Source organism: Schistocerca serialis, chromosome 2 (genome assembly GCF_023864345.2).
Source record: "Schistocerca serialis cubense isolate TAMUIC-IGC-003099 chromosome 2, iqSchSeri2.2, whole genome shotgun sequence".
In the NCBI taxonomy this organism is placed as follows: domain Eukaryota; kingdom Metazoa; phylum Arthropoda; class Insecta; order Orthoptera; family Acrididae; genus Schistocerca; species Schistocerca serialis.
This window is the reverse complement of record NC_064639.1, coordinates 420,408,913-420,432,819: the sequence shown is the minus strand read 5'-3', so window position 1 is coordinate 420,432,819 and position 23,907 is coordinate 420,408,913.

The window sequence follows — 23,907 nt, the reverse complement described above, 5'->3', positions numbered from 1 at the left end:
TATCTGGCCTGGCAGCCAAGACATCAGGTTCATATTCCGGGCAAACTGGTACAAACTGCGATCCATTCTGTACCTAACTTTTCAAAATTCGAGATGAATGCAACTTAATTCTTTCGAGAAAGTGTTCGTTAGAGTCTTTCAATCGTACTTACCCTACTGCAGGATTTAATGCCTATCCACAATCAGTGGATTGAAATCCGGGTCCAACTGTCCAGATTTATATTTTCCGTAGTTCCCCCAAACTATACATGCGAATTCCGTTATAAAACAGACTCTGGTTGTTTCCTCCTGGCATCTGTGGCATCTGAGTTTGTACTCTGTCCGCAATATCCTCGTCTGCGGCCTGACGTTCAGGAATAATCTTCATTCTGCCCTGCATTCTTCCGACAAATTTAACCCTCGGCACGTACACTGAAGAGCCAACGAAATAGGTGCATCTGCCTAATATCGTATATAGTCCCCGCTAGGACGCTGAAATGCCACAGCACGACGTGGCATGGACTCGACTACTGTCTGAAGTAGTGCTAGAGGGAACTGACACCATGAGTCCTGCAGGACTGTCCACAAATCAGTGGGATTACGAGGGGGGTGCAGATCTCTTCTGAACAGCACGTTGCAAGGCATCCAAGATATGCTCAATAATGTCAATGCCTGTGGAGTCTGGTGGCCAGATGCAGTGTTTAAACACAGCAGGGTGTGCCTGGAGCCACTCTGCAGCAATTTTGGACCTGTTGGGTGTCGCGTTGTCCTGGTCTGATTGCTGAGGTCCGTCGGAATGCAGAATGGACATCAACAGATGCAGGTGATCAGACACAATGCTTACGTACGTGTCACATGTCCGAGTCGTATCTAGACATATCAGGAGTCCCATATCACTCCAGCTGATCACGCCACACACCATTAAAGAACCTCCACCAGCTTGAACAGCCCCCTGCTGACACGAAGTCTCCGTGGATTCGTGAGGTTGTCTCCACATCCGTACACGTCCATCCGCTGGATACAATTTGAAACGGGAATCGTCTGACCAGGCAACACGTTTCCAGTCATCAACAGTCCAATGACGGCGCTGAGGTGTCAGGCGAGGCGTAAAGCTTTGTGTTGGCAGTCTTCAAGGGTACACGAGTCGGCCTTGAGTCCGAAAGCCCATATAGATGATGTTTCGTTGAATGGTTCGCACACTAACACTTGTTAATTGCCCAGCACTGAAATCTGCGGCAATTTGCGGAACGATTGCACTTCTGTCACGTTGAACGATTCTCTTCGATCGTCGTTGGTCCCGTGCTTGCAAGATATTTTTCCGGCCAGAGCGATATCGAAGATTTGAGTTTTAGAGGATTCCTGATACTCACGGTACACTCGTGAAATGGTCGTACGGGAAAATCCCCACTTCATCGCTATCTCGGGGATGCTGTGTCCCATCTCTCGCGACGCCGACTGTAACATAACGTTCAAACTCACTTAAATCTTGATAACCTGCCATTGTAGCAGCAGTAACCTACCTAACAACTGAGCCCGACAATTTTTTTCTTATGTAGACGTTTCCGACCTCAGCGCCGTATTCTGCGTGTTTACATACTTCGGTATAGGAATACGCTTGCCTATACCAGTTTCTTTGGCGCTTCAGTGTAAGTACCTTACCGTCAACGATTCTTTAAATCCTAAGATAAGCAACTGTATCTCCTGAACGATCATGAAGTCTCACATGCAGCTTTGCGTCTTCTTACACATATAACATCGTGAAATGCAAATTTCGAATATCGCCTGTTTTTCTACGTTCTTCGGTTGGATAAAAGACAGACATTGCTAATGTATTGGTAGTCTGAGTACATAGCTCTTCAAGTGAAAGTACGGAAATCTCAGTCAAATCATCGTCACTAGAGTACAGAATGTTAATTTCTAAATTAATCAGACACGTAATGAACTCGAAGAGACTCTGCTTTCTTCTCGGCGTTGTTTCTCAATGCGCGGGTAGCAAATTAAGGACGGCAATTTTTTTAATTTTGTTTGTTCATTTGACTTTCTGGAATAAAAATAACTAGACGTACATCTAAACGGTAATATATGCTATTAAAGTATAGCATTTCAGTGCTACCACAAGTTTACATTTTGTACAACATGTTCTTTTTAATCATTTGCGGCATTAATTCCATCCCCTTAATTGTGTGTCCACAATAGGCAGAATTTGCTGCTCAGTTATAAAAAATGAAAGACTCTGCAACCTGACGTCTCTTATTGCAATCACATGATCACACAAAGAATTTTGCTGCATAATTTAGCCTTGTAAACCCGTTGAAACCGTGAGTATTAATTCTTCTGTCATTGAGTATAGGCCTGTATCTAAATACACTAACGGGTAATTCAGGATTGTGCATTTGTCGCTGTTGTGGCCTTCAGTCTATATTGGTTTCATCCAACTCTCCACGCTGCTCTATCCTGTGCGACTTCATCACCGAATAACTATTGCAACCTACCAAATTTATCTTCTACAGAAACGCTTTTCTTGCCATTGCCTCTCAACGTTTTATATCCTCTCTGCTTCGGCTATCATCTGTTATTTTTCTTCCCGAATAGCAAAACTCATCTACTACTTTAAGAGTCTCGTTTACTAACCTAATTTCCCTAGCATCACCTTTCAAGAGAATGTCCATTCCGTGCAACTGCTGTTCCATGTCCTTTGCTGTCTCTGTCAGATTTACAATGTCATCGGTAAACCTGAAAGTTTTTGTTTCTTTTTTCTGAACTTTAATTGCTACTCGAAATTTTTCTTTGGTTTTCTTTATTGTTGTTCAATCTTCGGATTGAATAACATCGGTGATGGGCTAAAACCGCGTCTCGTTCCGTTCTCAACCACTGCTTCCCTTTCATTGTCCCCCACTCTTATAATCGTACAAGTTGTAAATAACCTTTCTTTCCTTGTATTTTACCCCTGCTACCTTGACAGTTTCAAAGAGAGGATTTCAGTCAAATTCTCAAAAGTTTTGTCTGCGTGTACAACTGCTGTAATCGTAGTTCTGCCTTTCCTCAACCTATCTTCTAAGAGAAGTCGTTGGATGAGTATTGTCTCGTGTGTTTATGCATTTCTCCGGAATCAAAACTAATCTTCACCGAAGTCGGCTTCTACCAGTTTTTGCATTCTTTTGTAGGGAATTCGTGTCAGTATTTTGCAATCATGACTTATTAAACTGATAGTTCGGTAATTTTCACTCCTGTCAGCAGTTGCATTTTTTGGAATTGGAATTATGATATTCTTCTTGAAGTATGAGCGTATTTCGTTTGTCTCATACATTTTGCCAACCAGATGGAACATTTTTTCGTTGCTGGCTCTCCCAAGGCTATCAGTAGTTGTGACGAATATGGTCTACTCCCGGAGCCTTGTTTCGATTTAGATCTTTCACTGCTCTGTCAAATTCTTGTCACAGTATCATATGTCCAAACTCGTCTTCATCTATGTCCACTTCCCTTTCTGTAATACTACCTCCAATTTTATCTCCTTTGTATAGACTGTCAATGTACTCATTCAATCTTTCCCTTCTTTGATCGGACTTGTGTTCCATCTGAGCTCTTGCTTTGTACTACTATTACCACTGCTAATACTATTTCTAATGATAATAAAAGCAATGGTACTGGCGCAATGAGAAAACATTTTGAGCGTTATTCAGACTGAGCAGAAATTAAACCCCGGTCTGGCCTTGTAACTTTTACTTGGGTTCATGAAGTTACTGCAGGTGAATGTAGAGATAGTTTAGAACAACAGCACTCTTCCCGTTTGCTAGCGTTTTCCAACCGACTGGCGCTTGCGTCTTTAATGATTTTAATGTTAATCCCAATCTAGAGTCTTTCTCGTAAAGCTTATGCTGTGGAAGACTGTATAATATTAAGCGATGGTATCTACTATTAATGTGTAAGCTGGAATTCTACAAGTCTTGTTGAAGAAATAAGAGTGTAAATGAAGATTCATTGGAGGAGCTTTTCAAGCGTTTGAAAGAGTACTGGGTAAAACGGAAGCAAGTTAGAGCGCAGCAAATGCGTTGTTTCCGTTTCCATCAGGGTATCTTTCGTAACGTATTGTGACTCAAGCACTGTGACACACCTGTTGAAACTTGTAAGATAGTACTTCCTTAAAAACTCTTTTGTCCGGGAAACAAGGCCCCGAACATATCCGTGGGCTACCTTGTGATTGTCAAGGAAGTTCCCCCGGCGTGGTGGATGACGCTCAGCCCAGGGTCTTTGCCCTCGACGGTGCGGTGTGTCCCCACGTAATAACACATAGCACCGGCGGAAGCAAGGCCTAATGACAGGGCAGGGGGCGGCGCTGCGCGAATCTCGGATTCGCCGTCCCCCGCAGCTCGCGCGTGTTGTCGGTAGACGTCTGCACTTCCGTGACAGTTCGCAGACGCTCGGAACTGCTACATTGTCTGCTACCAAATGACGCTTCTGCAACGGCGTCATTGTATGCCTAATAAGGAACCCCTTGAGTACGGAGCCTCAATTATCAATCTTTAGTAAGGTTCATTTGAAAGTGTTGTGTTAACAATTACGACGGGAAAACTATTAACCGCTAATGACTCACCATGTGCATCAGGAGGGCGACATAAAATGAGTCTGGGAGGTGCTGAAATCAACCTTCTATGGCATGTATGTATTACACTGCACTGCATGGACATCGCTTACATTCAAGAAATGTTCAGAACAAACCATTAACTTGCACCATGAACACAGAACGAAAAATGGCAGCCGGCCGCTGTGGCCGAGTGGTTCTGGGTGCTTCAGTCCGGAACCGCGCCACTGCTACTGTCGCAGGTTCAAATCCTGCCTCGGGGATGGACGTGTGTGATGTCCTTAGGTTAGTTAGGTTTAAGTAGTTCTAAGTTCTAGGGGACTGATGACCTCAGATGTTAAGTCCCATAGTGCTCAGAGCCATTTGAACCATTTTGAAAAATGTCGCGCCACAGTGATCACAAAGATTCGCACCATCAAGACCGATGGTGAACTCTTTGGGATTGGCAAACTGTGCACGACGTTTTGCTCAGGTATACCGTCTTAAAAAATGCGTATAGAATCACATAGGCGTTACGGGGTGATGTGAACTGATGGAATGTGATGGCGTGCAACCGAATAGCAGAAACAGTCTGTCGTGGTGCTTATCGTGAAGCTGTCTATCCTTTAAGGCGTAGTTGCAGACAATGCGATAATGTGTTTTATAGGCACACAAAACAAGTATCCAGAGGCTGAATTTGTCCTTGAATGGCTGCATATGGTGATCGGTTCAATTGGACAAGAGAATCCAGTCCATTCCATGTAAACCCAGCCCACACTATTAATGAGCCACCACCAGCTTGCACGGTATCTTGTTGCAACTTGGGTCCATGACTTCGTGGAGTATGTGCCACATTTTCGAACCCTATCCTCAGCTCTTACTAATTGAGACCGGCAGTCATCTGACCAGCCCACGGTTTTCCAGTCGTCTAGGGTCCAAGCGACCGTCACGAGCCCAGGAGAGGTGTTGCAGGTGACGCCATGCTAACGCAAAGGCACTCGCGTCGGTCGTCTGCTTCCATAGTCCATTAAATTGTGCCGCACTGTCCTAAAGTATACGTTCGTCGTATGTCCCACACTGATTTCTGCGGTTGATAGTGTGTTAGCACCAAAAACTGTACGGAAACGCCGCTACTCTCGGTATTCAAGCGAAGGCCGTCAGCCACTGCCTTGTCCGTGGTGCGAGATATTGCTTGTAATATGGTATTCTCGGCACCCTTTTTGACACTGTGGATCTCGGAATATCGAATTTCCTAACGATTTCCGAAATGCAATGTCCCATGCGGCTAGCTCCAACTAACATTTGTAAATAATTATATATATATATATATATATATATATATATATATATATATATATCATTATTTATATTAATTTGGTTTTTTTATAATTTTTGTTGAACTGAATTGAGATGGACGGAAATATTTAAAAAAACCAGTGAATATACACTCCTGGAAATTGAAATAAGAACACCGTGAACTCATTGTCCCAGGAAGGGGAAACTTTATTGACACATTCCTGGGGTCAGATACATCACATGATCACACTGACAGAACCACAGGCACATAGACACAGGCAACAGAGCGTGCACAATGTCGGCACTAGTACAGTGTATATCCGCCTTTCGCAGCAATGCAGGCTGCTATTCTCCCATGGAGACGATCGTAGAGATGCTGGATGTAGTCCTGTGGAACGGCTTGCCATGCCATTTCCACCTGGCGCCTCAGTTGGACCAGCGTTCGTGCTGGACGTGCAGACCGCGTGAGACGACGCTTCATCCAGTCCCAAACATGCTCAATGGGGGACAGATCCGGAGATCTTGCTGGCCAGGGTAGTTGACTTACACCTTCTAGAGCACGTTGGGTGGCACGGGATACATGCGGACGTGCATTGTCCTGTTGGAACAGCAAGTTCCCTTGCCGGTCTAGGAATCGTAGAACGATGGGTTCGATGACGGTTTGGATGTACCGTGCACTATTCAGTGTCCCCTCGACGATCACCAGTGGTGTACGGCCAGTGTAGGAGATCGCTCCCCACAGCATGATGCCAGGTGTTGGCCCTGTGTGCCTCGGTCGTATGCAGTCCTGATGGTGGCGATCACCTGCACGGCGCCAAACACGCATACGACCATCATTGGCACCAAGGCAGAAGCGACTCTCATCGCTGAAGACGACACGTCTCCATTCGTCCCTCCATTCACGCCTGTCGCGACACCACTGGAGGCGGGCTGCATGATGTTGGGGCGTGAGCGGAAGACGGCCTAACGGTGTGTGGGACCGTAGCCCAGCTTCATGGAGACGGTTGCGAATGGTCCTCGCCGATACCCCAGGAGCAACAGTTTCCCTAATTTGCTGGGAAGTGGCGGTGCGGTCCCCTACGGCACTGCGTAGGATCCTACGGTCTTGGCGTGCATCCGTGCGTCGCTGCGGTCCGGTCCCAGGTCGACGGGCACGTGCACCTTCCGCCGACCACTGACGACAACATCGATGTACTGTGGAGACCTCACGCCCCACGTGTTGAGCAATTCGGCGGTACGTCCACCCGGCCTCCCGCATGCCCACTATACGCCCTCGCTCAAAGTCCGTCAACTGCACATACGGTTCACGTCCACGCTGTCGCGGCATGCTACCAGTGTTAAAGACTGCGATGGAGCTCCGTATGCCACGGCAAACTGGCTGACACTGACGGCGGCGGTGCACAAATGCTGCGCAGCTAGCGCCATTCGACGGCCAACACCGCGGTTCCTGGTGTGTCCGCTGTGCCGTGCGTGTGATCATTGCTTGTACAGCCCTCTCGCAGTGTCCGGAGCAAGTATGGTGGGTCTGACACACCGGTGTCAATGTGTTCTTTTTTCCATTTCCAGGAGTGTATTTAAACCATGATAAGGTGGCATCGGACATATACTTTGAGAATTTCGTCGCCGTAAGAAGGAGGTTCGTGGGCCACTTATTTCTGAGCTACAATGAGATAAATACTGAAAATACAGTTTACATATAATGTTGAAATTTTAGGATCATGGATTAAACAAATAATGAAATCACAATAGCGTTAATCATAACTACAATTACTGAAGTGCATTATGCTACTTACATTGGGAATACAATATTTATCACTAGTGATATGTTGATTATCCGCACGTCGGTATCTCGTCCGTGCGCAGTGGAAATTTCCTTATATAATTACTAGTATGCGCGAGTATGCGCCCTGCAGTACGCGGTGACTTTTTATAAAATTAAAGAGTTTAAATTAGAGCGGCCAGTCTAACGCACGAGGCTCTACCTCGACTCCATTCCAGAACAGATAACAGAAGAAGTAATTAACAAAAGACTAGACATCCTTTCTGTGTCTCACCAGCGATCACATGCGACCGCGCACAAGATAACTTGCATTGGCTTTCATGCTGTATTAAACAGGGTTCTCTGATTAAAAAAATAGATTTACATGCTATGGCTAAAAATGTGCCTGTAGAGATTCTGCATTCAAAATCTGTTAATCTCAGTCGTGCGGCCACAATCACTTGGGAAATCTTTTCACATGAATCACCAATGTACAAATAGCAGCTTCATCAATGCGTTGCCCTTTTATACCTTGAGTACACGATACTACCACCATCTGTATATGAGCACATTGCTGACCCATGATTTCTGTAACCTCAGTGTATATGGGACATGAAAAGTGTTTGACCCTTTTAAATTAGACAAGAAGACATCCATGTGCAGACACTAAAGCTTCCACGACGATCGCTTTGCAGGATGTTATGAAACAGGAATCTTGTGGGATTTGTCGGCTGCTGTACTTATATTCCTCGAAACAGGCGCCTGTGCACTAGTCACGCGTTTGCCCGATACTATCAAGGAAACTACCTACTTGATACTACTTTCTCTTTCGGAGTTTGAAGGAAATCTCTGCTTGGGCGTCATACTTTGATAAACGTTCAAGATATTTATTTTCGTATAAAGAGTTATAAACCACAATACGCAATAAATTCGTTCTGTAAATTTGTTGAACTCTGCACCAAGGCCAGTTGAGACATCGAAGGTCCGAAGGTCTGTTTGCCAAAGTTTTTAACACGTAGAGAGTCGAGGTATTCCATGAGTATGGGTTCGAATTTCCATCCTGTTTCTCCACAAAAAAGTTCGATGTTCTTATAATCTAAATAAATTAACCTAATCAGCTACAGTGATTAACAAGAGCATACACTAACGAACACGTAGGACAATTCGGAGTTGCTACATTTTGTAGAAAAATGATCACAGACTGAACTTGCTGGAGGAAACTGGAAGTCACAGTCATGAGAACATTGACGGTTAATTCATTCTCCATGAGAAAATAATCAGCCAACACCGACGTACTGAAACACTTCCAAAAGGTTTCATCTCTTATATGTCATCTTCATCAGACATTAAAGGCAATGCCTTGCTGGCGTATCCATCTTACTCTGTCCCTCGCCATCTATATCATTTGGTTGTACTTGTAGCAGTTAAGTACACTGACTTCACTTTGTTATATGGACAGATCTGGCTCTTAATTTTGTTCGCACGATTTTCCGTTCCAAGACCTTTTTCAATTTCCTCACATTTTTCATGCAGCCGTTTCGCCTTAGCTTTCCTACGCGTCCCATTTATTTCATTCCTAAGTGACTTGCATTTGTATTCCCGAATTCCCCTGAACATTTTTGTACTTCCTTCTTTCATTGATCAACAGAAGTATTTGTTTCGTTACCCACGGTTCGTTCGCAATTACCTTCTTTGTACCTATGTGTTTCTTTCCTAATTCTGTGATTGCTCTTTTCAGGGATGTCAATTCCTTTTCAACTGAACTACCTACTAAGCTGCTTTTATCGCATCATCTCTCATATCAGAGAACTTCAAGCGTATCTCTTCATTCCTTAGTATTTCCATGTCCCACTTCTTTGCTCATTGATTCTTCCTGACTGGTCTTTTAAGCTTCAGCCTGCTCTTCATCACTAATATATCCGCTCCTGGATACACGTTGCAGTCCAGTATCTAATTTCGGATTCTCTGCCTGACGGTGATGTAATCTAACTGAAATCTTCCCGCATCACCCGTCCTTTCCCAAGTATATCTCCTCCTCTTGTGATTCTTGAACAGATTATTCGCTATTACTAGCTGACATTTATTGCAGAACTCAGCCTTTCTCCTCTCTCATTCATAGTACTATATTCTCCCGTAAACTTTTCTTCCACCCCTTCCCCCCATAACCGCATTCCTGTTCCCCATGACTATTAGATTTTCATCTCCTTTCATTAACTGAGTTACCCGTTCTATATCGTTATATACTTTCTTTACCTCTTCATCTGCAGCTTGCGGAATCTACGTGTACACCTGAACTATGTTGTCGGTGTTGGTTTGCTGTCGATTCTAATGAGAACAGTACTATCACCGAACTGTTCACAGTAACTCATTCTCTGTCCTGCCTTCCTGTTCACGTTATATTTCTGCTACTGCTGATATTATCCTGTACTCATCTGACCATAAATCTTTGTTTTCTTTCGATTTCACGTCATTAACCCTCACTGTATCTAGATTGGGCCTTAGCGTTTCCCTTTCCAGATGTTGTAGCTTCCCTAAAACGTTCAAACTTGTGACATTCCACGCCCCAATTCGTAGAGCGTTATCTTTTCGTTGGTTTTTGAATCTTTTTCTCATGGACTCCTTCCATTGACAATCTCCTCCCGGAGATACGAATGGGAGACCGTTTAGGAATGTTTTGCCAATGGAGAGATCATCATGACACTTTTTCAATTACAGGCTACATGTCCTTTGGATACACATTATGTTTCTTTAATGCAGTGATTTTCACAGCCTTCTGCATCCTCATGCACTTTATCATTGTTGGTTCTTCCGCCTTTAGGGGCAGTTTCCCACCCCAAGCACAAGAGTGTGAGCCGAACGTCTGTGCGCTCCTCCGCCCTCTTTGACAAGGGCGTTGGGTGAGTGGGGGTGACTTCTTATGCCGGAAAACCAGCCGCCATTGCTGATAATTTTTATTCAGAGTTTAACGGTGGCAGGTTTCGAACCTGAGACCGAGGACGTTTTGATTGTGAATCAACGACACTACCCTTAGTCCATGAGTGGTTGTCATAAATCTACACACCCTTGTAATAGAATATGGAAGGACAGCGACCCCTGATGATATATAGACCTAAGTACTAAATCTACATATCCTAAAATACGATTTACCAACACTATAATAAAATTAAAAAAATATTATGTAAATTACGCAGAGGCCATAAAGATGGTAACCTTGCCGAAATGAATCTGTCACAATAAATACACCATTAAACTTCTATAGCAGCAATCTGGATTTTATTGCATAAATTTTCTGAGAGTTATTTTCAGCGCTGTGAGTCCATTGGATCATAAATTTAACGAATAGTTCATGTCATTTAGAGAACCAGCTATGTCTAGGATATTATCAGAAATTGGAATGCAGAGTATCTTATCACTAACTTTGATCCATTTGATGCTGGTTTTCATTATTTGTATTTCGCTTTCTATCAATAAATTAAATAAATAAGGAGAGAGAGGATACCCTTTTCGGACATCTATTCCTAGTCTCTTTCTTAGTGCCATTGATAGCTATTTCCGTACTCTAGTTTTTGCGTAGACTGAGAATCAGTTATTTTTGTTTTTCCGGTCTATTTCAGTTTGATTGAGTTTTTCCAAACTATAGTTTATCAAAAATTTTCACGAGCTCAATGAATGCGACACATGTTTTACTGTTGATCTCAATTCTTCTTTCTATGATCATGATACACGTTTTCCTGTTGATCTCAATTCTTCTAAGATCATTGGTGGTGCCATTATATACTCTCCGGTTCCTTTTCTTTTCCTAAACCCAAACTGGCCTTCTCCTAAAGTTTATATTGTACTCTTCCCTTAAAAATATTGAGTAGTATTTTTGAAGCACGGATTAGTAGCACCAAGGTTCAATAATCAGAACAATCATTGGCATTTAATTTTTTTTATTTTATTGTTGTTTTATTTTGTATGAAATCAGTTGGTAAAGTTTCGTCCTCACAGTAGACGCGAGTAAATCTGTACATAGTTCTTTCGCTTCTTCCCCAGCATTCTGTAATAAGTCAGCAGGGTTGTTATCTGTTGCAGTCACTTTGTTGTTGCCAAGTTGTTTAAAACGTTGTTGAGTTGGTAATTTGTAGTCCTGTTTACTTATTTTCCTCATAGTCCATTCTTTTTATGTATTCTGAGCAATCACTGATGTTTTTTCCATCATATAGTTCTTTTGTGCGTTCTTTCCACCTATCTGCTATTTTTTTCCTGTTCAGATATAATGTTACCTTTTTCAACTACACACATCAAAAAAAGTTTTGCATCACCTCAGATCTGAGCGTTTCCGAACATGTACAAAAAACTGGAATAGCCATAAACATAAACATCACTTCTGCCCTTTTTATTGCTCATGAAATCCACACATTGCCTTTTGTACCGCCATACAGCAAGACCTTCAGAGGTGGTGGTCCAGATTACTGAACACACCTGTACCTCTAATACCCAGTAGCACGTCCTCTTGCATTGATGCCTGTATTCGTCGTTGCATACTATCCAGAAGTCCATCAAGGCACTGTTGGTCCAGATTGTCCCACTCCTCGACGGCGATTCGGCGTAGATCCCTCAGAGTGGTTGGTGTGTCGCGTCTTCCATAAACAGCATTTTTCAGTCTATCCCAGGCATGTTCGATAGCGTTCATGTCTGAAAAACATGCTGGCCACTCCACTCGAACGATGTCGATATTCTGAAGGTAGTACTTGACAAGATGTGCACGATGGGGCGCGAGTTTTCGTCCATGAAGACGAAAGCCTGGCCAATATGCTGCCGATGTGGTTGCACTACCGTTCGGAGGATGGCATTCACGTATCAAACAGCCGCTACGGCGCCTTCCATGACCACAAGCGGAGTACGTCGGCCCCACATAATGACACCCCAAAACCTCCTTGCTGCACTCGCTGGACAGTGTGTCTAAGGCGTTCAGCCTGACCGGGTTGCCTCCAAACACGTCTCCGACGATTGTCTGGTTGAAGACATATGAAACACTCATCGGTTAAGAGAACATGGTGCCAATACTGAGCGATCAATTCGGCGTGTTGTTAGGCCCATCTGTACCGGCACTGCATGGTGTCGTGGTTGCAGAGATGGACCTCGCCATGGAAGTCGGGAGTGAAGTTGCGCATCATTGCACACAGTTTGAGTCGTAACACGACATCCTATGGCTGCACGAAAAGCATTATTCAACATGGTGGCGTTGCTGTCAGTGTTCCTCCGAGCCATAATCCGTAGGTAGCGGTTATCTACTGCACTAGTAGCCCTTGGGCGGCCTCAGCGAGGCATGTCATAGACAGTTCCTGTCTCTTTGTATCTCCTCTATGTCTGAACAACATCGCTTTGGTTCACTCCGAGACGCCTTGACACTTCCCTTGTTGAGAGCCCTTCCTGACACAAATGGTTCAATTGGCTCTGAGCACTATGGGACTTAACAGCTGTGGTCATCAGTCCCCTCGAACATAGAACTACTTAAACCTAACTAACCTAAGGACATCACACTCATCCATGCCCGAGGCAGGATTCGAACCAGCGACCGTAGCAGTCGCGCGGTTCCGGACTGCGCGCCTAGAACCGCGAGACCACCGCGGCCGGCCCTGACACAAAGTAACAATGATAACGCGATAGAACCGCGGTATTGACCGTGTAGGCATGGTTGAACTACAGACAACACGAGACGTGTTCCTCCGTCCTGGTGGAATGCCGGGAACTGATCGGCTGTCGGATCCCCTCCGTCTAATAGGCGCTACTCATGCATGGTTGTTTACATCTTTGGGCGGGTTTAGTGACATCTCTGAACAGTCAAAGTGACTGTGTCCGTAATACAATATCTACAGTCAACGTCTGTCTTCAGAAGTTCTAGGAGCCGCGGTGATGCAAAACTTTTTTTGATGTGTGTGTAAGTCCTATATTTAAACTGTAGTAATCTAATTTTTGAGTACATCATATCTGTGTTTCCTTCTTCTGTGTGTTCTATTTTCCATCTTAGTTTTCTCATCGGTTTATATTTTTCTGTGTAGCACTTAGTTGTTATTTCATTTTTTGCATTGATTAAAATCTGTTTTATTCACTATTTCCTTCTCTTACGAGATCCAGAGTTCCTGGCTTCATATGCTGTTTCCTTCATTCTTCCCTAGTACATTTTGTGTGCCTTCAGTGATATATTTTCTTATTTACTCCCAGCTTACTGGTTCCTATTATATCTTGTGCATCTCCACTCTAAGTTTCTCTGCTGTGTCTTCATTCTTTAGCCTTATTCCCAATTGTACTGTGTTACTTTTTAAATTTAATATCAGTGTCGAACGCAGGATGTGAATGACTAGATTTTATGTATATTTGACTGACTGGAACAAAATCTGTATATTTCCAATACGAACTCAAGACAGGACGACCAACTTTGGTGACATAAGATCTTTATTGTAATTCCGTCACAGTTGATTTTTATTGTGCTGGCCACTTGTGTCAAACTACCAAGTTCAATGGCATATTAGTTTCGGTTGCTTTCTGTACTGTAGTGTACCGGTTCTTTTTACGTATGATCCAAATTTGATCGAGCAGTATTAGCCGGCAGTGACACATCGTGCGGAAATTTCTTTCAACCGTTAATTTTGCACACCAGAGTAGTATGTTTCGTCGTGTAACCTAGTCAACCACCCTTAGTTTCTAGGGTTTTACGGGTGGAACATTTGACTACAACAAAGTATTGAGTTATGGTCTCAGTATGTTCTACTGAGCATATAACTGTTGATCTAAATAGGGCCATATGTAACTGTAGTTCGAATTTTAAGCGATAATCAATTGTGTAGTGTCTTGTCATTATAAGAATTACCATCGCGGTTACAGAACATCAGGTCCACTTCGGAGTAACCTGGCAACTGACTATAGAGATTTCTGTCAATGATTACTTTACACCATATCTGAATCTTCCTTTCGATTACTACCGTTTCACATCACAGTTGATCAGGTTGAGCTAAGTTTTTCCTGTCGTTCAGAGAGCAACGTACCGGAGACAAATGTTGATACAGATGATGGTTTGTAAATATGCCCCTGATTTTCTCATATCCTATCAAATTCAAGTGTCCTGACACCTTTCTCATCAACGTGTCCCTAGAACGTTCTTCATTCGACGTGGATGTTATTTAACATAGCGTGACTTTTCAATCTGCACGGAATATTCCGAGCAAAATGTTGTGTGCACAGTTGTTAAGCAAACGCAGGCAGTTGCTCTGATCCTTGAAGGTGTTATTCCCGGAATGCTTTTGAGCCTGTAGACACCAAAAAGTTGAAAACCAGGACTCTTAGTTCAAACTCCGAAAACTTGCCGCATGCAACTGCAATTGTGTTAGAAGACGCTTGCAAACGCGTACAAATCCTTCAGTAAACGATGACTTACGTATTATTCAGTTTGTAAGTACTGTTCAATTTTGACAGAAGTCTAGATTTTTCAGACATAATGGAAGTTTGATAATCAATTACGGTGAATCAAGAACCGAACTATGTACATGTTTCATATCAGTAACCAAGCGATGCAGCTCAGTGGTTAGCACACTGGACTCGCAATTGGGAGGCAGATGGTTCAGATCCGCTTCCCGCTATCCCGCTATCCTGATTTAAGTTTTTCGTGGTTTTCCTAAAGCGCTTAAGGCAAATGCCGAGATGGTTCCTTTGAAATGACATGGGCGATTTCCTTCATAATAGTTCCCTATCCCGAGCTGGTGTTTCGTCTCTAACGACATCGTTGCCGATAGGACGTTAGACTTAATTCTTCCTTCTTTCCTTTTACAGATCAGCACAATTTTCCAAGAATACAGCCTTGTCTTTATTTACTGAGAAGTATTCTCAGGCTCATAAGAACGAATGTTTAGGGTATTTGCACTTGAAAGTTCTCTCCTTTACAGAATATGTGAACTATGTCTTAAGTACATCTCTTGGATATAGAGGAATGTGTAGGGATGTGTGAAAAGTGATGCACACGAACAAGAACACCGAGTGCCCATTGACCTCAGCTCCTCACAATACAGAAGCGCTGTTTTCGAATGTTTACCATCCACTTGGCCCTGAAATTGTTATAAGTGTTCGTATAACAAGAGAACACAGAGTGAATTAAAACCCTAACCGCTGTGCTTTCCTAGCAGTTATTGCGAAACACGAACAGAACATTTCAGTATTACACAAGAAAGGAAGAATCATAACACTTGTGCCTCCCATTACGAAAATACGCACTCCAGTTACATTAACGTGACCAGCTGTCAAAAGCCTGAGTAAACACCTTTTTCAGCGAGAAACGCTGAGAGACGTGCAGGAAGAGTGTCAGTGAGCTTGTGGAAGATAGCGACAGGGATGTGGAGTCGTGCAGATTCCATTGCCGTGGTCAGCTGCGGTAGGTTTGTCGGTTGAAGATCCGTGGCGCGAACCACCCAATCGAGTTGGTCCCACAAATTCTCGACTGGGTTTTATTCTAGAGAGTTTCGTGACCAGGGGAGTATTGTTAAGTCATCGTTGTGTTTTTTTAACAACGCACGTACACTGCGAGCTGTGTGACACATTGCATTGTCCTGCTGGTAGATGCCATCGTGCCGAAGAAAAAGAAGCTGCATATAGGACTGGACTCCATAACCAATGATAGAGGCATCCTTACGTCAATCCGTTGTGGCTTCCAGAATGACTATATCACCCAGGGAAATCCACGAAAACATTCCGTATGCCATACTTATGTCGATCCGTTGTAGCTTCCAGAACGACTATAGCACCAAGGGAACGTCACGAAAACATTCCGTAGGATATAACGCATGCAGGATGATTGCTTTCAGACGTTTAAAGCCGTACACACTGTCTGTCCAATGGAGTGTAAAACGTGATTCATCTGAAAAAGCCACCAGTCGCCACTCAGAGGTGGTGCAGTTGTGGTAGTTGTGGTGCTGGCGAGAAAATTCCACCCCTCATCACTGATGAACAGCAGTCAACATGGGTGCATGAACCAGGCGCCTACCGCGAATGTCCATACCTAACAATTTTCGCTTAACGGTCAATGACATGTCACTGTTGGTAGCCTCTTGGTTCATCTGGGCGGTCAGTTGCTTAACAGTTGCACGTCTGTTCGCCAGAACACATATCCGCAGCCGTCGTTCACCCCTGGCATCTATGGACCGTGGTGCTCTACAGTTGCCTCAGTGCTTGCTTTGGATAGTGTCATTTTGCCGCCGGCCGCTGTGGCCGAGCAGTTCTAGGCGCTTCAGTCCGGAACCGCGCTGCTGCTACGGTTTGAATCCTGCCTCAGGCATGGATGTGTGTGATTTCTTTAGGTTAGTTAGGTTTAAGTAGTTCTAAGTCTAGGGGACTGATGAACTGAGATGTTATGTCCCATTGTGCTCAGAGCCATTGAACCATTTTGTCATTTTGCCGTGCATGATATACTTTAACCATGGGTGCACACACTTAGCATACTTAGCACCAAAAACTTTGCCGTTCCAGAAATGCTTCCACCCTTGGCCCGAAAGCTAATGACAATACCCTTCTTGACGTCAGGAAAATCTCTCCGTTTCCGCATTACGAAAGCGAATGCACTGTTTTCCGCATCCCTCCATCACCTCAACTGCTAGTGCTACCATCAGCCGCCTGTCAGTGGTTATTGCACGTTGACGTCGAACATACGCTATGTCACATTAATGTGACAGGACCGTGCAATTGATTACCGTTTCAGACTGACATACTGACTCCATAGCCAAGACATAGATAATATGTGACATCAACCTCAGTTGCTAGAAGTGACATCGAAATATATTTGAAACCTGCTCCCTTCCTTATTTTTTCGTGTTCCTTTATAAGCACAGATTTTTACAGAAAATTAACTGGATTTTCCGTTGGTGCTTGGCAAAACATCACAACAATATTAATTAGGAAACATTTTGTAGAACATTAGGAAGTGTCTCCTAACTAATATCTTCCTAAAAAAAAATTCTGTTCAATTTTCAAATGGACACCTCTCATACATTTGTAATCGACTTCACGGTAGACCGATCGATACGATACGGGAGTATGACGATGAAAAAATATGTCGTTGAAAGAAAGATTCTGGAAATAAATTCTTGTTTGATAGGACTGGAATGACGTGAACTCCGTCTCGTGATGCCAACTAACGCACACTGAGTTATTTGAGTGAGGGAAGTGGCGGCTCCAAGGTCTAGGAAGCCGACAACGGCCGGGAGAGCGGTATGCTGTCCCCACGCCCCTTTATACCTCACCCGAATGACGTCATCCGTTACGAAGGCAACGTACAACTGTCTCATGAATCGGTACAGATATTGTTATGCACCAGTTGTCGAATGTATATATTTTCACCACTAGATTTTCCGGTACTACGTTATCCCATCTTCAATACATATATATCGCAATACTACATGTACTGTCGACCATTTAAAAATGCTTATATCGACCTGTAGTATATCTTAAAGCTTCTATGCCATTAAGCAAGTCAAAGTTAAAAGTAAAAACCCAGCTGCAAACATACGTTGTCAAACATAGAACTCGCTCCTAGAATATCTCATGTTGGCGTCCAAGTCTCTCAAGGCACAGTTGTAAACTAAAGGCAACCGCTTTCATCTACCAAAGACAGAACACTCCTACAACAATTACTTCACAGCCCTAACAAAGCATCTTTCTATTATAAACTCTACGAATATTATTTGTCAAGTCCTAGTAGATTCTTAAAACCAAAACTACATCTCTGTTTCATCGCGTGCATCAGTGTACAATGGCCAACAGGAAACAAACTTACCACTGCTAATTCGTATAAGTAGGTGTCTGCTTGCCAAGCAAGCCCAGAAATCCCACTTGACCACTTCTGTCTTCTCATTTAACATGCTGACGCAATGCTTTCTTATAGCGCAAAAGATTTTCACTGCCTCTAAATATGACAACAGCCACCTTTTATCCTCAAAGTACAATAACCCCATGCTGCCTGTGATGTGTCTCTTCGTTTTATAGCACTTGATATGGGATAAAGTAGTCCCGAAATATACCGCGGTAAAAATATCACACGTTTGGCAACTAGTGGGTAACATCCGCAGCACTTAATGACGTCATTGGCAAAGGATGACACGGTAGCCGGTCGGTACTGAATGGTCCGACAGAACAAACAGACGGAGATCTAGCTTTTGGTTCCGGCATATGTGATACTGGTAGGTAATTGCACGTATTTAAATACTATGTTTCGTAAAATGTGAGCGAGATGTGGTATTCTCAATCCGGTCTGTCAGAAAAAATACTTTATTTCTCATTGGTGCTAGATCAAAATGCAGAGAGAGTTTTAAATCTGACAGATTTTAAAGCTGACAGATAGCAGGAACTATGTTTACCTTCTGCAGCTGGTTATATTACACTATTCCCGAGTTGGGGTGAGTTTACTTAGTTTTGTTATTATCTTTAGGCAGTATTAAGACGTTTTTGGTTCATTTTTGGAAAAATAGACAGAGGATTTTTGTAATTTATATTTTATGAGGATTTTGTTTAAAAATTGCGAACGTCACTTTAACAGTAACTTTGGTATCAACATGGATTTTTTTCGAACTCTGAAGTGAGTAACTGTCGTCTCTTTGCACTTCTGGATTTATTACTTAGGCATAGTCAAAAGTCGATAGCTTAATCTCTGCAGAGGCGTGGTCCACGTTTAGAATCTGTTAGATTCTCTTGCGTCACTTCAGGTGTCAAACGGGCCAAGATCATTTCCTACCCTAATCCTACTGCAGCTGAGGATAGGATCTTCTCTGACGGTCACGTCATCTAAGACACATTTAATTTTAATCTGTCTATCTTCAACATGTTGCAAAGGGAAGAAGGATCTAGTCCACCCGAAAATACAGGTACCACAGTTACCTTAGGCGAAATTCTACGTTTAAACACATTTCAGCGGCTTAATCGAAGGAGTTTTTTTCCTCGGCGGACGTAGGTATGTTTCGAGCAGGAAACGTTGGTTTCGTATCCTAAGTGTATATCTTTTGGGGTACGGCTGCAGTGAGTGTAAGCGTTGTTGTCTTAGCGCCTTTAATGACGAATGGAAGACGGAGAAACACATAGCCATTGACAAAAATACGCCGATCAGGTACAAGTTGAGCTTTATAATACCCTGTATTGTCATTTTTCAATTTGAACCTGATCGACAGAATTTTTATCAATGACTGTGTTAATAGCTGCATTCGTATATGTCCATTTTCGTACTATTTAAGGTGGTTTTGTTAGTTTAGTACCAGATTGCGGTTTTTAACCGAAACCTTTAGTACAATAAAAGAACCAAATACAGCTCTATGTTATGAAGTTCGTGAAACAAATATATATGTGGAAATGTTCAGCAAATTCAACGTGAAACTGATGGGTTATTTTATTGTGCGGCCAAACATTGGGACCAGTACAATAATCCCTTACAAGCAGTGGTACTATTGGAGTTTGTATGCTTTGCTCTATGTTGGGACGAGCGAACTGACCTTTCCTTTTTGGTAGCAGTGAATCTGTAGCAAATCTACTGTGTAACTTCGGGTTTTGACCTACACAAAAGTTTATTGAAGGTATACATCTACATTTATACTCCGCAAGCCACCCAACGGTGTGTGGCGGAGGGCACTTTACGTGCCACTGTCATTATCTCCCTTTCCTGTTCCAGTCGCGCATGGTTCGCGGGAAGAACGACTGTCTGAAAGCCTCCGTGCGCGCTCTAATCTCTCTAATTTTAGATTCGTGATCTCCTCGGGAGGTATAAGTAGGGGGAAGCAATATATTCGATACCTCATCCAGAAACGCACCCTCTCGAAACCTGGCGAGCAAGCTACACCGCGATGCAGAGCGCCTCTCTTGCAGAGTCTGCCACTTGAGTTTGTTAAACATCTCCGTAACGCTATCACGCTTTCCAAGTAACCCTGTGACGAAACGCGCCGCTCTTCTTTGGATCTTCTCTATCTCCTCCGTCAACCCGACCTGGTACGGATCCCACACTGATGAGCAATACTCAAGTATAGGTCGAACGAGTGTTTTGTAAGCCACCTCCTTTGTTGATGGACTACATTTTCTAAGCACTCTCCCAATGAATCTCAACCTGGTACCCGCCTTACCAGCAATTAATTTTATATGATCATTCCACTTCAAATCGTTCCGCACGCATACTCCCAGATATTTTACAGAAGTAACTGCTACCAGTGTTTGTTCCGCTATCATATAATCATACAATAAAGGATCCTTCTTTCTATGTATTCGCAATACATTACATTTGTCTATGTTAAGGGTCAGTTGCCACTCCCTGCACCAAGTGCCTATCCGCTGCAGATCTTCCTGCATTTCGCTACAATTTTCTAATGCTGCAACGTCTCTGTATACTACAGCATCATCCGCGAAAAGCCGCATGGAACTTCGTACACTATCTACTAGGTCATTTATATATATAGTGAAAAGGAAGGGACCCATAACACTCCCCTGTGGCACGCCAGAGGTTACTTTAACGTCTGTAGACATCTCTCCATTGATAACAACACGCTGTGTTTGCTAAAAACTCTTCAATCCAGCCACACAGCTGGTCTGATATTCCGTAGGCTCTTACTTTGTTTATCAGGCGACAGTGCGGAACTGTATCGAACGCCTTCCGGAAGTAAAGAAAAATAGTATCTATCTGGGAGCCCGTATCTAATATTTTCTGGGTCTCATGATCAAATAAAGCGAGTTGGGTCTCACACGATCGCTGTTTCCGGAATCCATGTTGATTCCTACATAGTAGATTCTGGGTTTCCAAAAACGACATGATACTCGAGCAAAAAACATGTTCTAAAATTCTACAACTGATCGACGTCAGAGATATAGGTCTATAGTTTTACGCATCTGCTCGACAACCCTTCTTGAAGACTGGGACTACCTGTGCTCTTTTCCAATCATTTTGAACCTTCCGTTCCTCTAGAGACTTGCGGTACACGGCTGTTAGAAGAACCAGAGAAAACTGCATTGACATGTCGACAATCTGCTTCAGAGCGCCAGCGTTGGTTTCAAGTGGATACGACTATAGAATTGCTAAGGTACTGTGAGCACCTTCAGAACACTCTAAACAGGTGTTATGTGAGGCTATAGTGGGGTCAAGAGCACGGCGGATAATGAAGGAGTTGGCAGTCGAGGGCTGGCGCGCTCCGCGGTATGGTGGCGGAAGTCGTCCACTCAAGGAGCTGGCCCGCGCGACTGACCTCTGCCGGGCGCTCACCTTGAGCAACGAACTCTGTTCAACGCGCCACAGGCTAAGGGCCACCTCACGACTACATCGCGAGCACGGGCGGCACCATCAGATATGCTACAGCTGAGGCAGTTTTTAGCCAGAATCTATGGTCAATGTCGGCTGCATACTGGCACATCTGATGATGCAGGGAATAGAGCACTATGCAATGCAAAAAAAAAAAAATTATCTGACGGTGTATTCCAGTGGGTCCCAACCACTATCGATCACAATATCAAAGATTCATCGAACAGAGCGATGTTGGAAATACCCTCATTAACACCATTTTAAGTATAATTATGGCAGTGGTGGATGGTATCTTGCATCAGCAGATTATTAATGGGCCCACACCTGCACAGACAGACATAATTTCGTTTTATCTGACTGTGCTGACTGGGATCCTTGCACGAGCAGAAGAACCGTCGAGTTTAAGTCAGAGAGACACACAGACAGAGACAGGGAAATCGACAGACAGAAGCTAAAAGTTTAGTAAAAGTTACGCACTGGATACTGAATTCCATAAGAAAATATTTTTTTCTGAAATTTTCTGTGTTAACCTTGAAATCTAGTGTGTGATCTATACTAGTGAAATGCTGCTTCACGAGTTCCACTCCACTCAGCGTAATGCCCGTCTCCTCATAAGTTGTACACCAATGACTTACTGAAGATTATATTTAACAGAGTGAAAAGTACACAGACTGTCCACAAGGTTCGGAGACTGATTTAATTCCTGGCGTATAAGCGACGTCAGCGCTGCAGCTACGGTGGCAACTTGAACTGACAATTGTTAACAATCGATGAGTGAGCGGGCATTGTAAAGTAGTTGACGTGCGACCGCAATTTTCAACGCTGTTGTCACAAATCGCAGTGGAGCAACATCTGTACATCTTCAAAATGAATGTACAAGGCATTGTCCAGAGCGTTTTGAAGAAGGAAAAAGTGTGTGAAAAATTTGTCCCATACACGTTGACTCCCGAACAAAAAGAACGACATGTGGACGCTTGCCGCGACTTGACTGAAATGCAAAACGCGGGCATTTCTTTTCTGGAAAAAGTCGTTACGGGTGACAAGACTTGGTACTGTCAATATGAACCTATAACAAAACGACAAAGTGCAGAAATTTACGTGGAGGTCAGTGTTTTGAGGACATAACCGACATTCAAACCAGAGTAACGTCCAAGTTGAACAACGTCTTAAAGAAGGAATTTTCTGACAGTTCCTCGTGGTTATATGAACTTTATGTGTGTTGTACTCAAGTGGGGAGAGGCTGTATAAACAACTGGAGCATTAAAATCAGCGTCCTAACTTCTGTTTATTTTTATTAATCCAATCTCGAAACTGGACTGATGGGGTATGTCTGCATTTGCGGAGGCACATCTCCAAGTGTTGCTACGCAACCAGTAACGTAAATTATGCTGAATAATTTTACCTTCCAGAAACGTTACATGATAAAGGCGACGTTGGGGAGCCATCCTGAGCTATGCAAACTCAAAACCTATGCACAACCAATGTTGATTAGTCACGCAGATGTCATTGTTGTTGTTGTGGTCTTCAGTTCAGATACTGATTTGATGCAGCTCTCCATGCTACTCTACGCTGTGCAAGCTTCTTCATCTTCCAGTACCTACTGCGACCTACATCCTTATTAATCTGCTTAGTGTATTCATCTCTTGGTCTACCTCTACGATTTTTACCCTCCACTCTGCCCTCCAATACTAAATTCATGATCCCTTGATGCCTCATAACATGTCCCACCAACCGATCCCTTCTTCTAGTCAAGTTGTGCCACAAACTTCTCTTCTCCCCAATTCTATTTAGTACCTCCTCATTAGTTACAAGATCTACCCTTCTAATCTTCAGCATTCTTCTGTAGCACCACATTTCGAAAGCTTCTATTCTCTTCTTGTCCAAACTGTTTATCGTCCATGTTTCACTTCCATACATGGCTATACTCCATACAAATACTTTCAGGAACGACTTCCTGAAACTTAAATCTATACTTGATGCTAACAGATTCTTCTTCTTCAGGAACGCTTTCCTAGCCGTTGCCAGTCTACA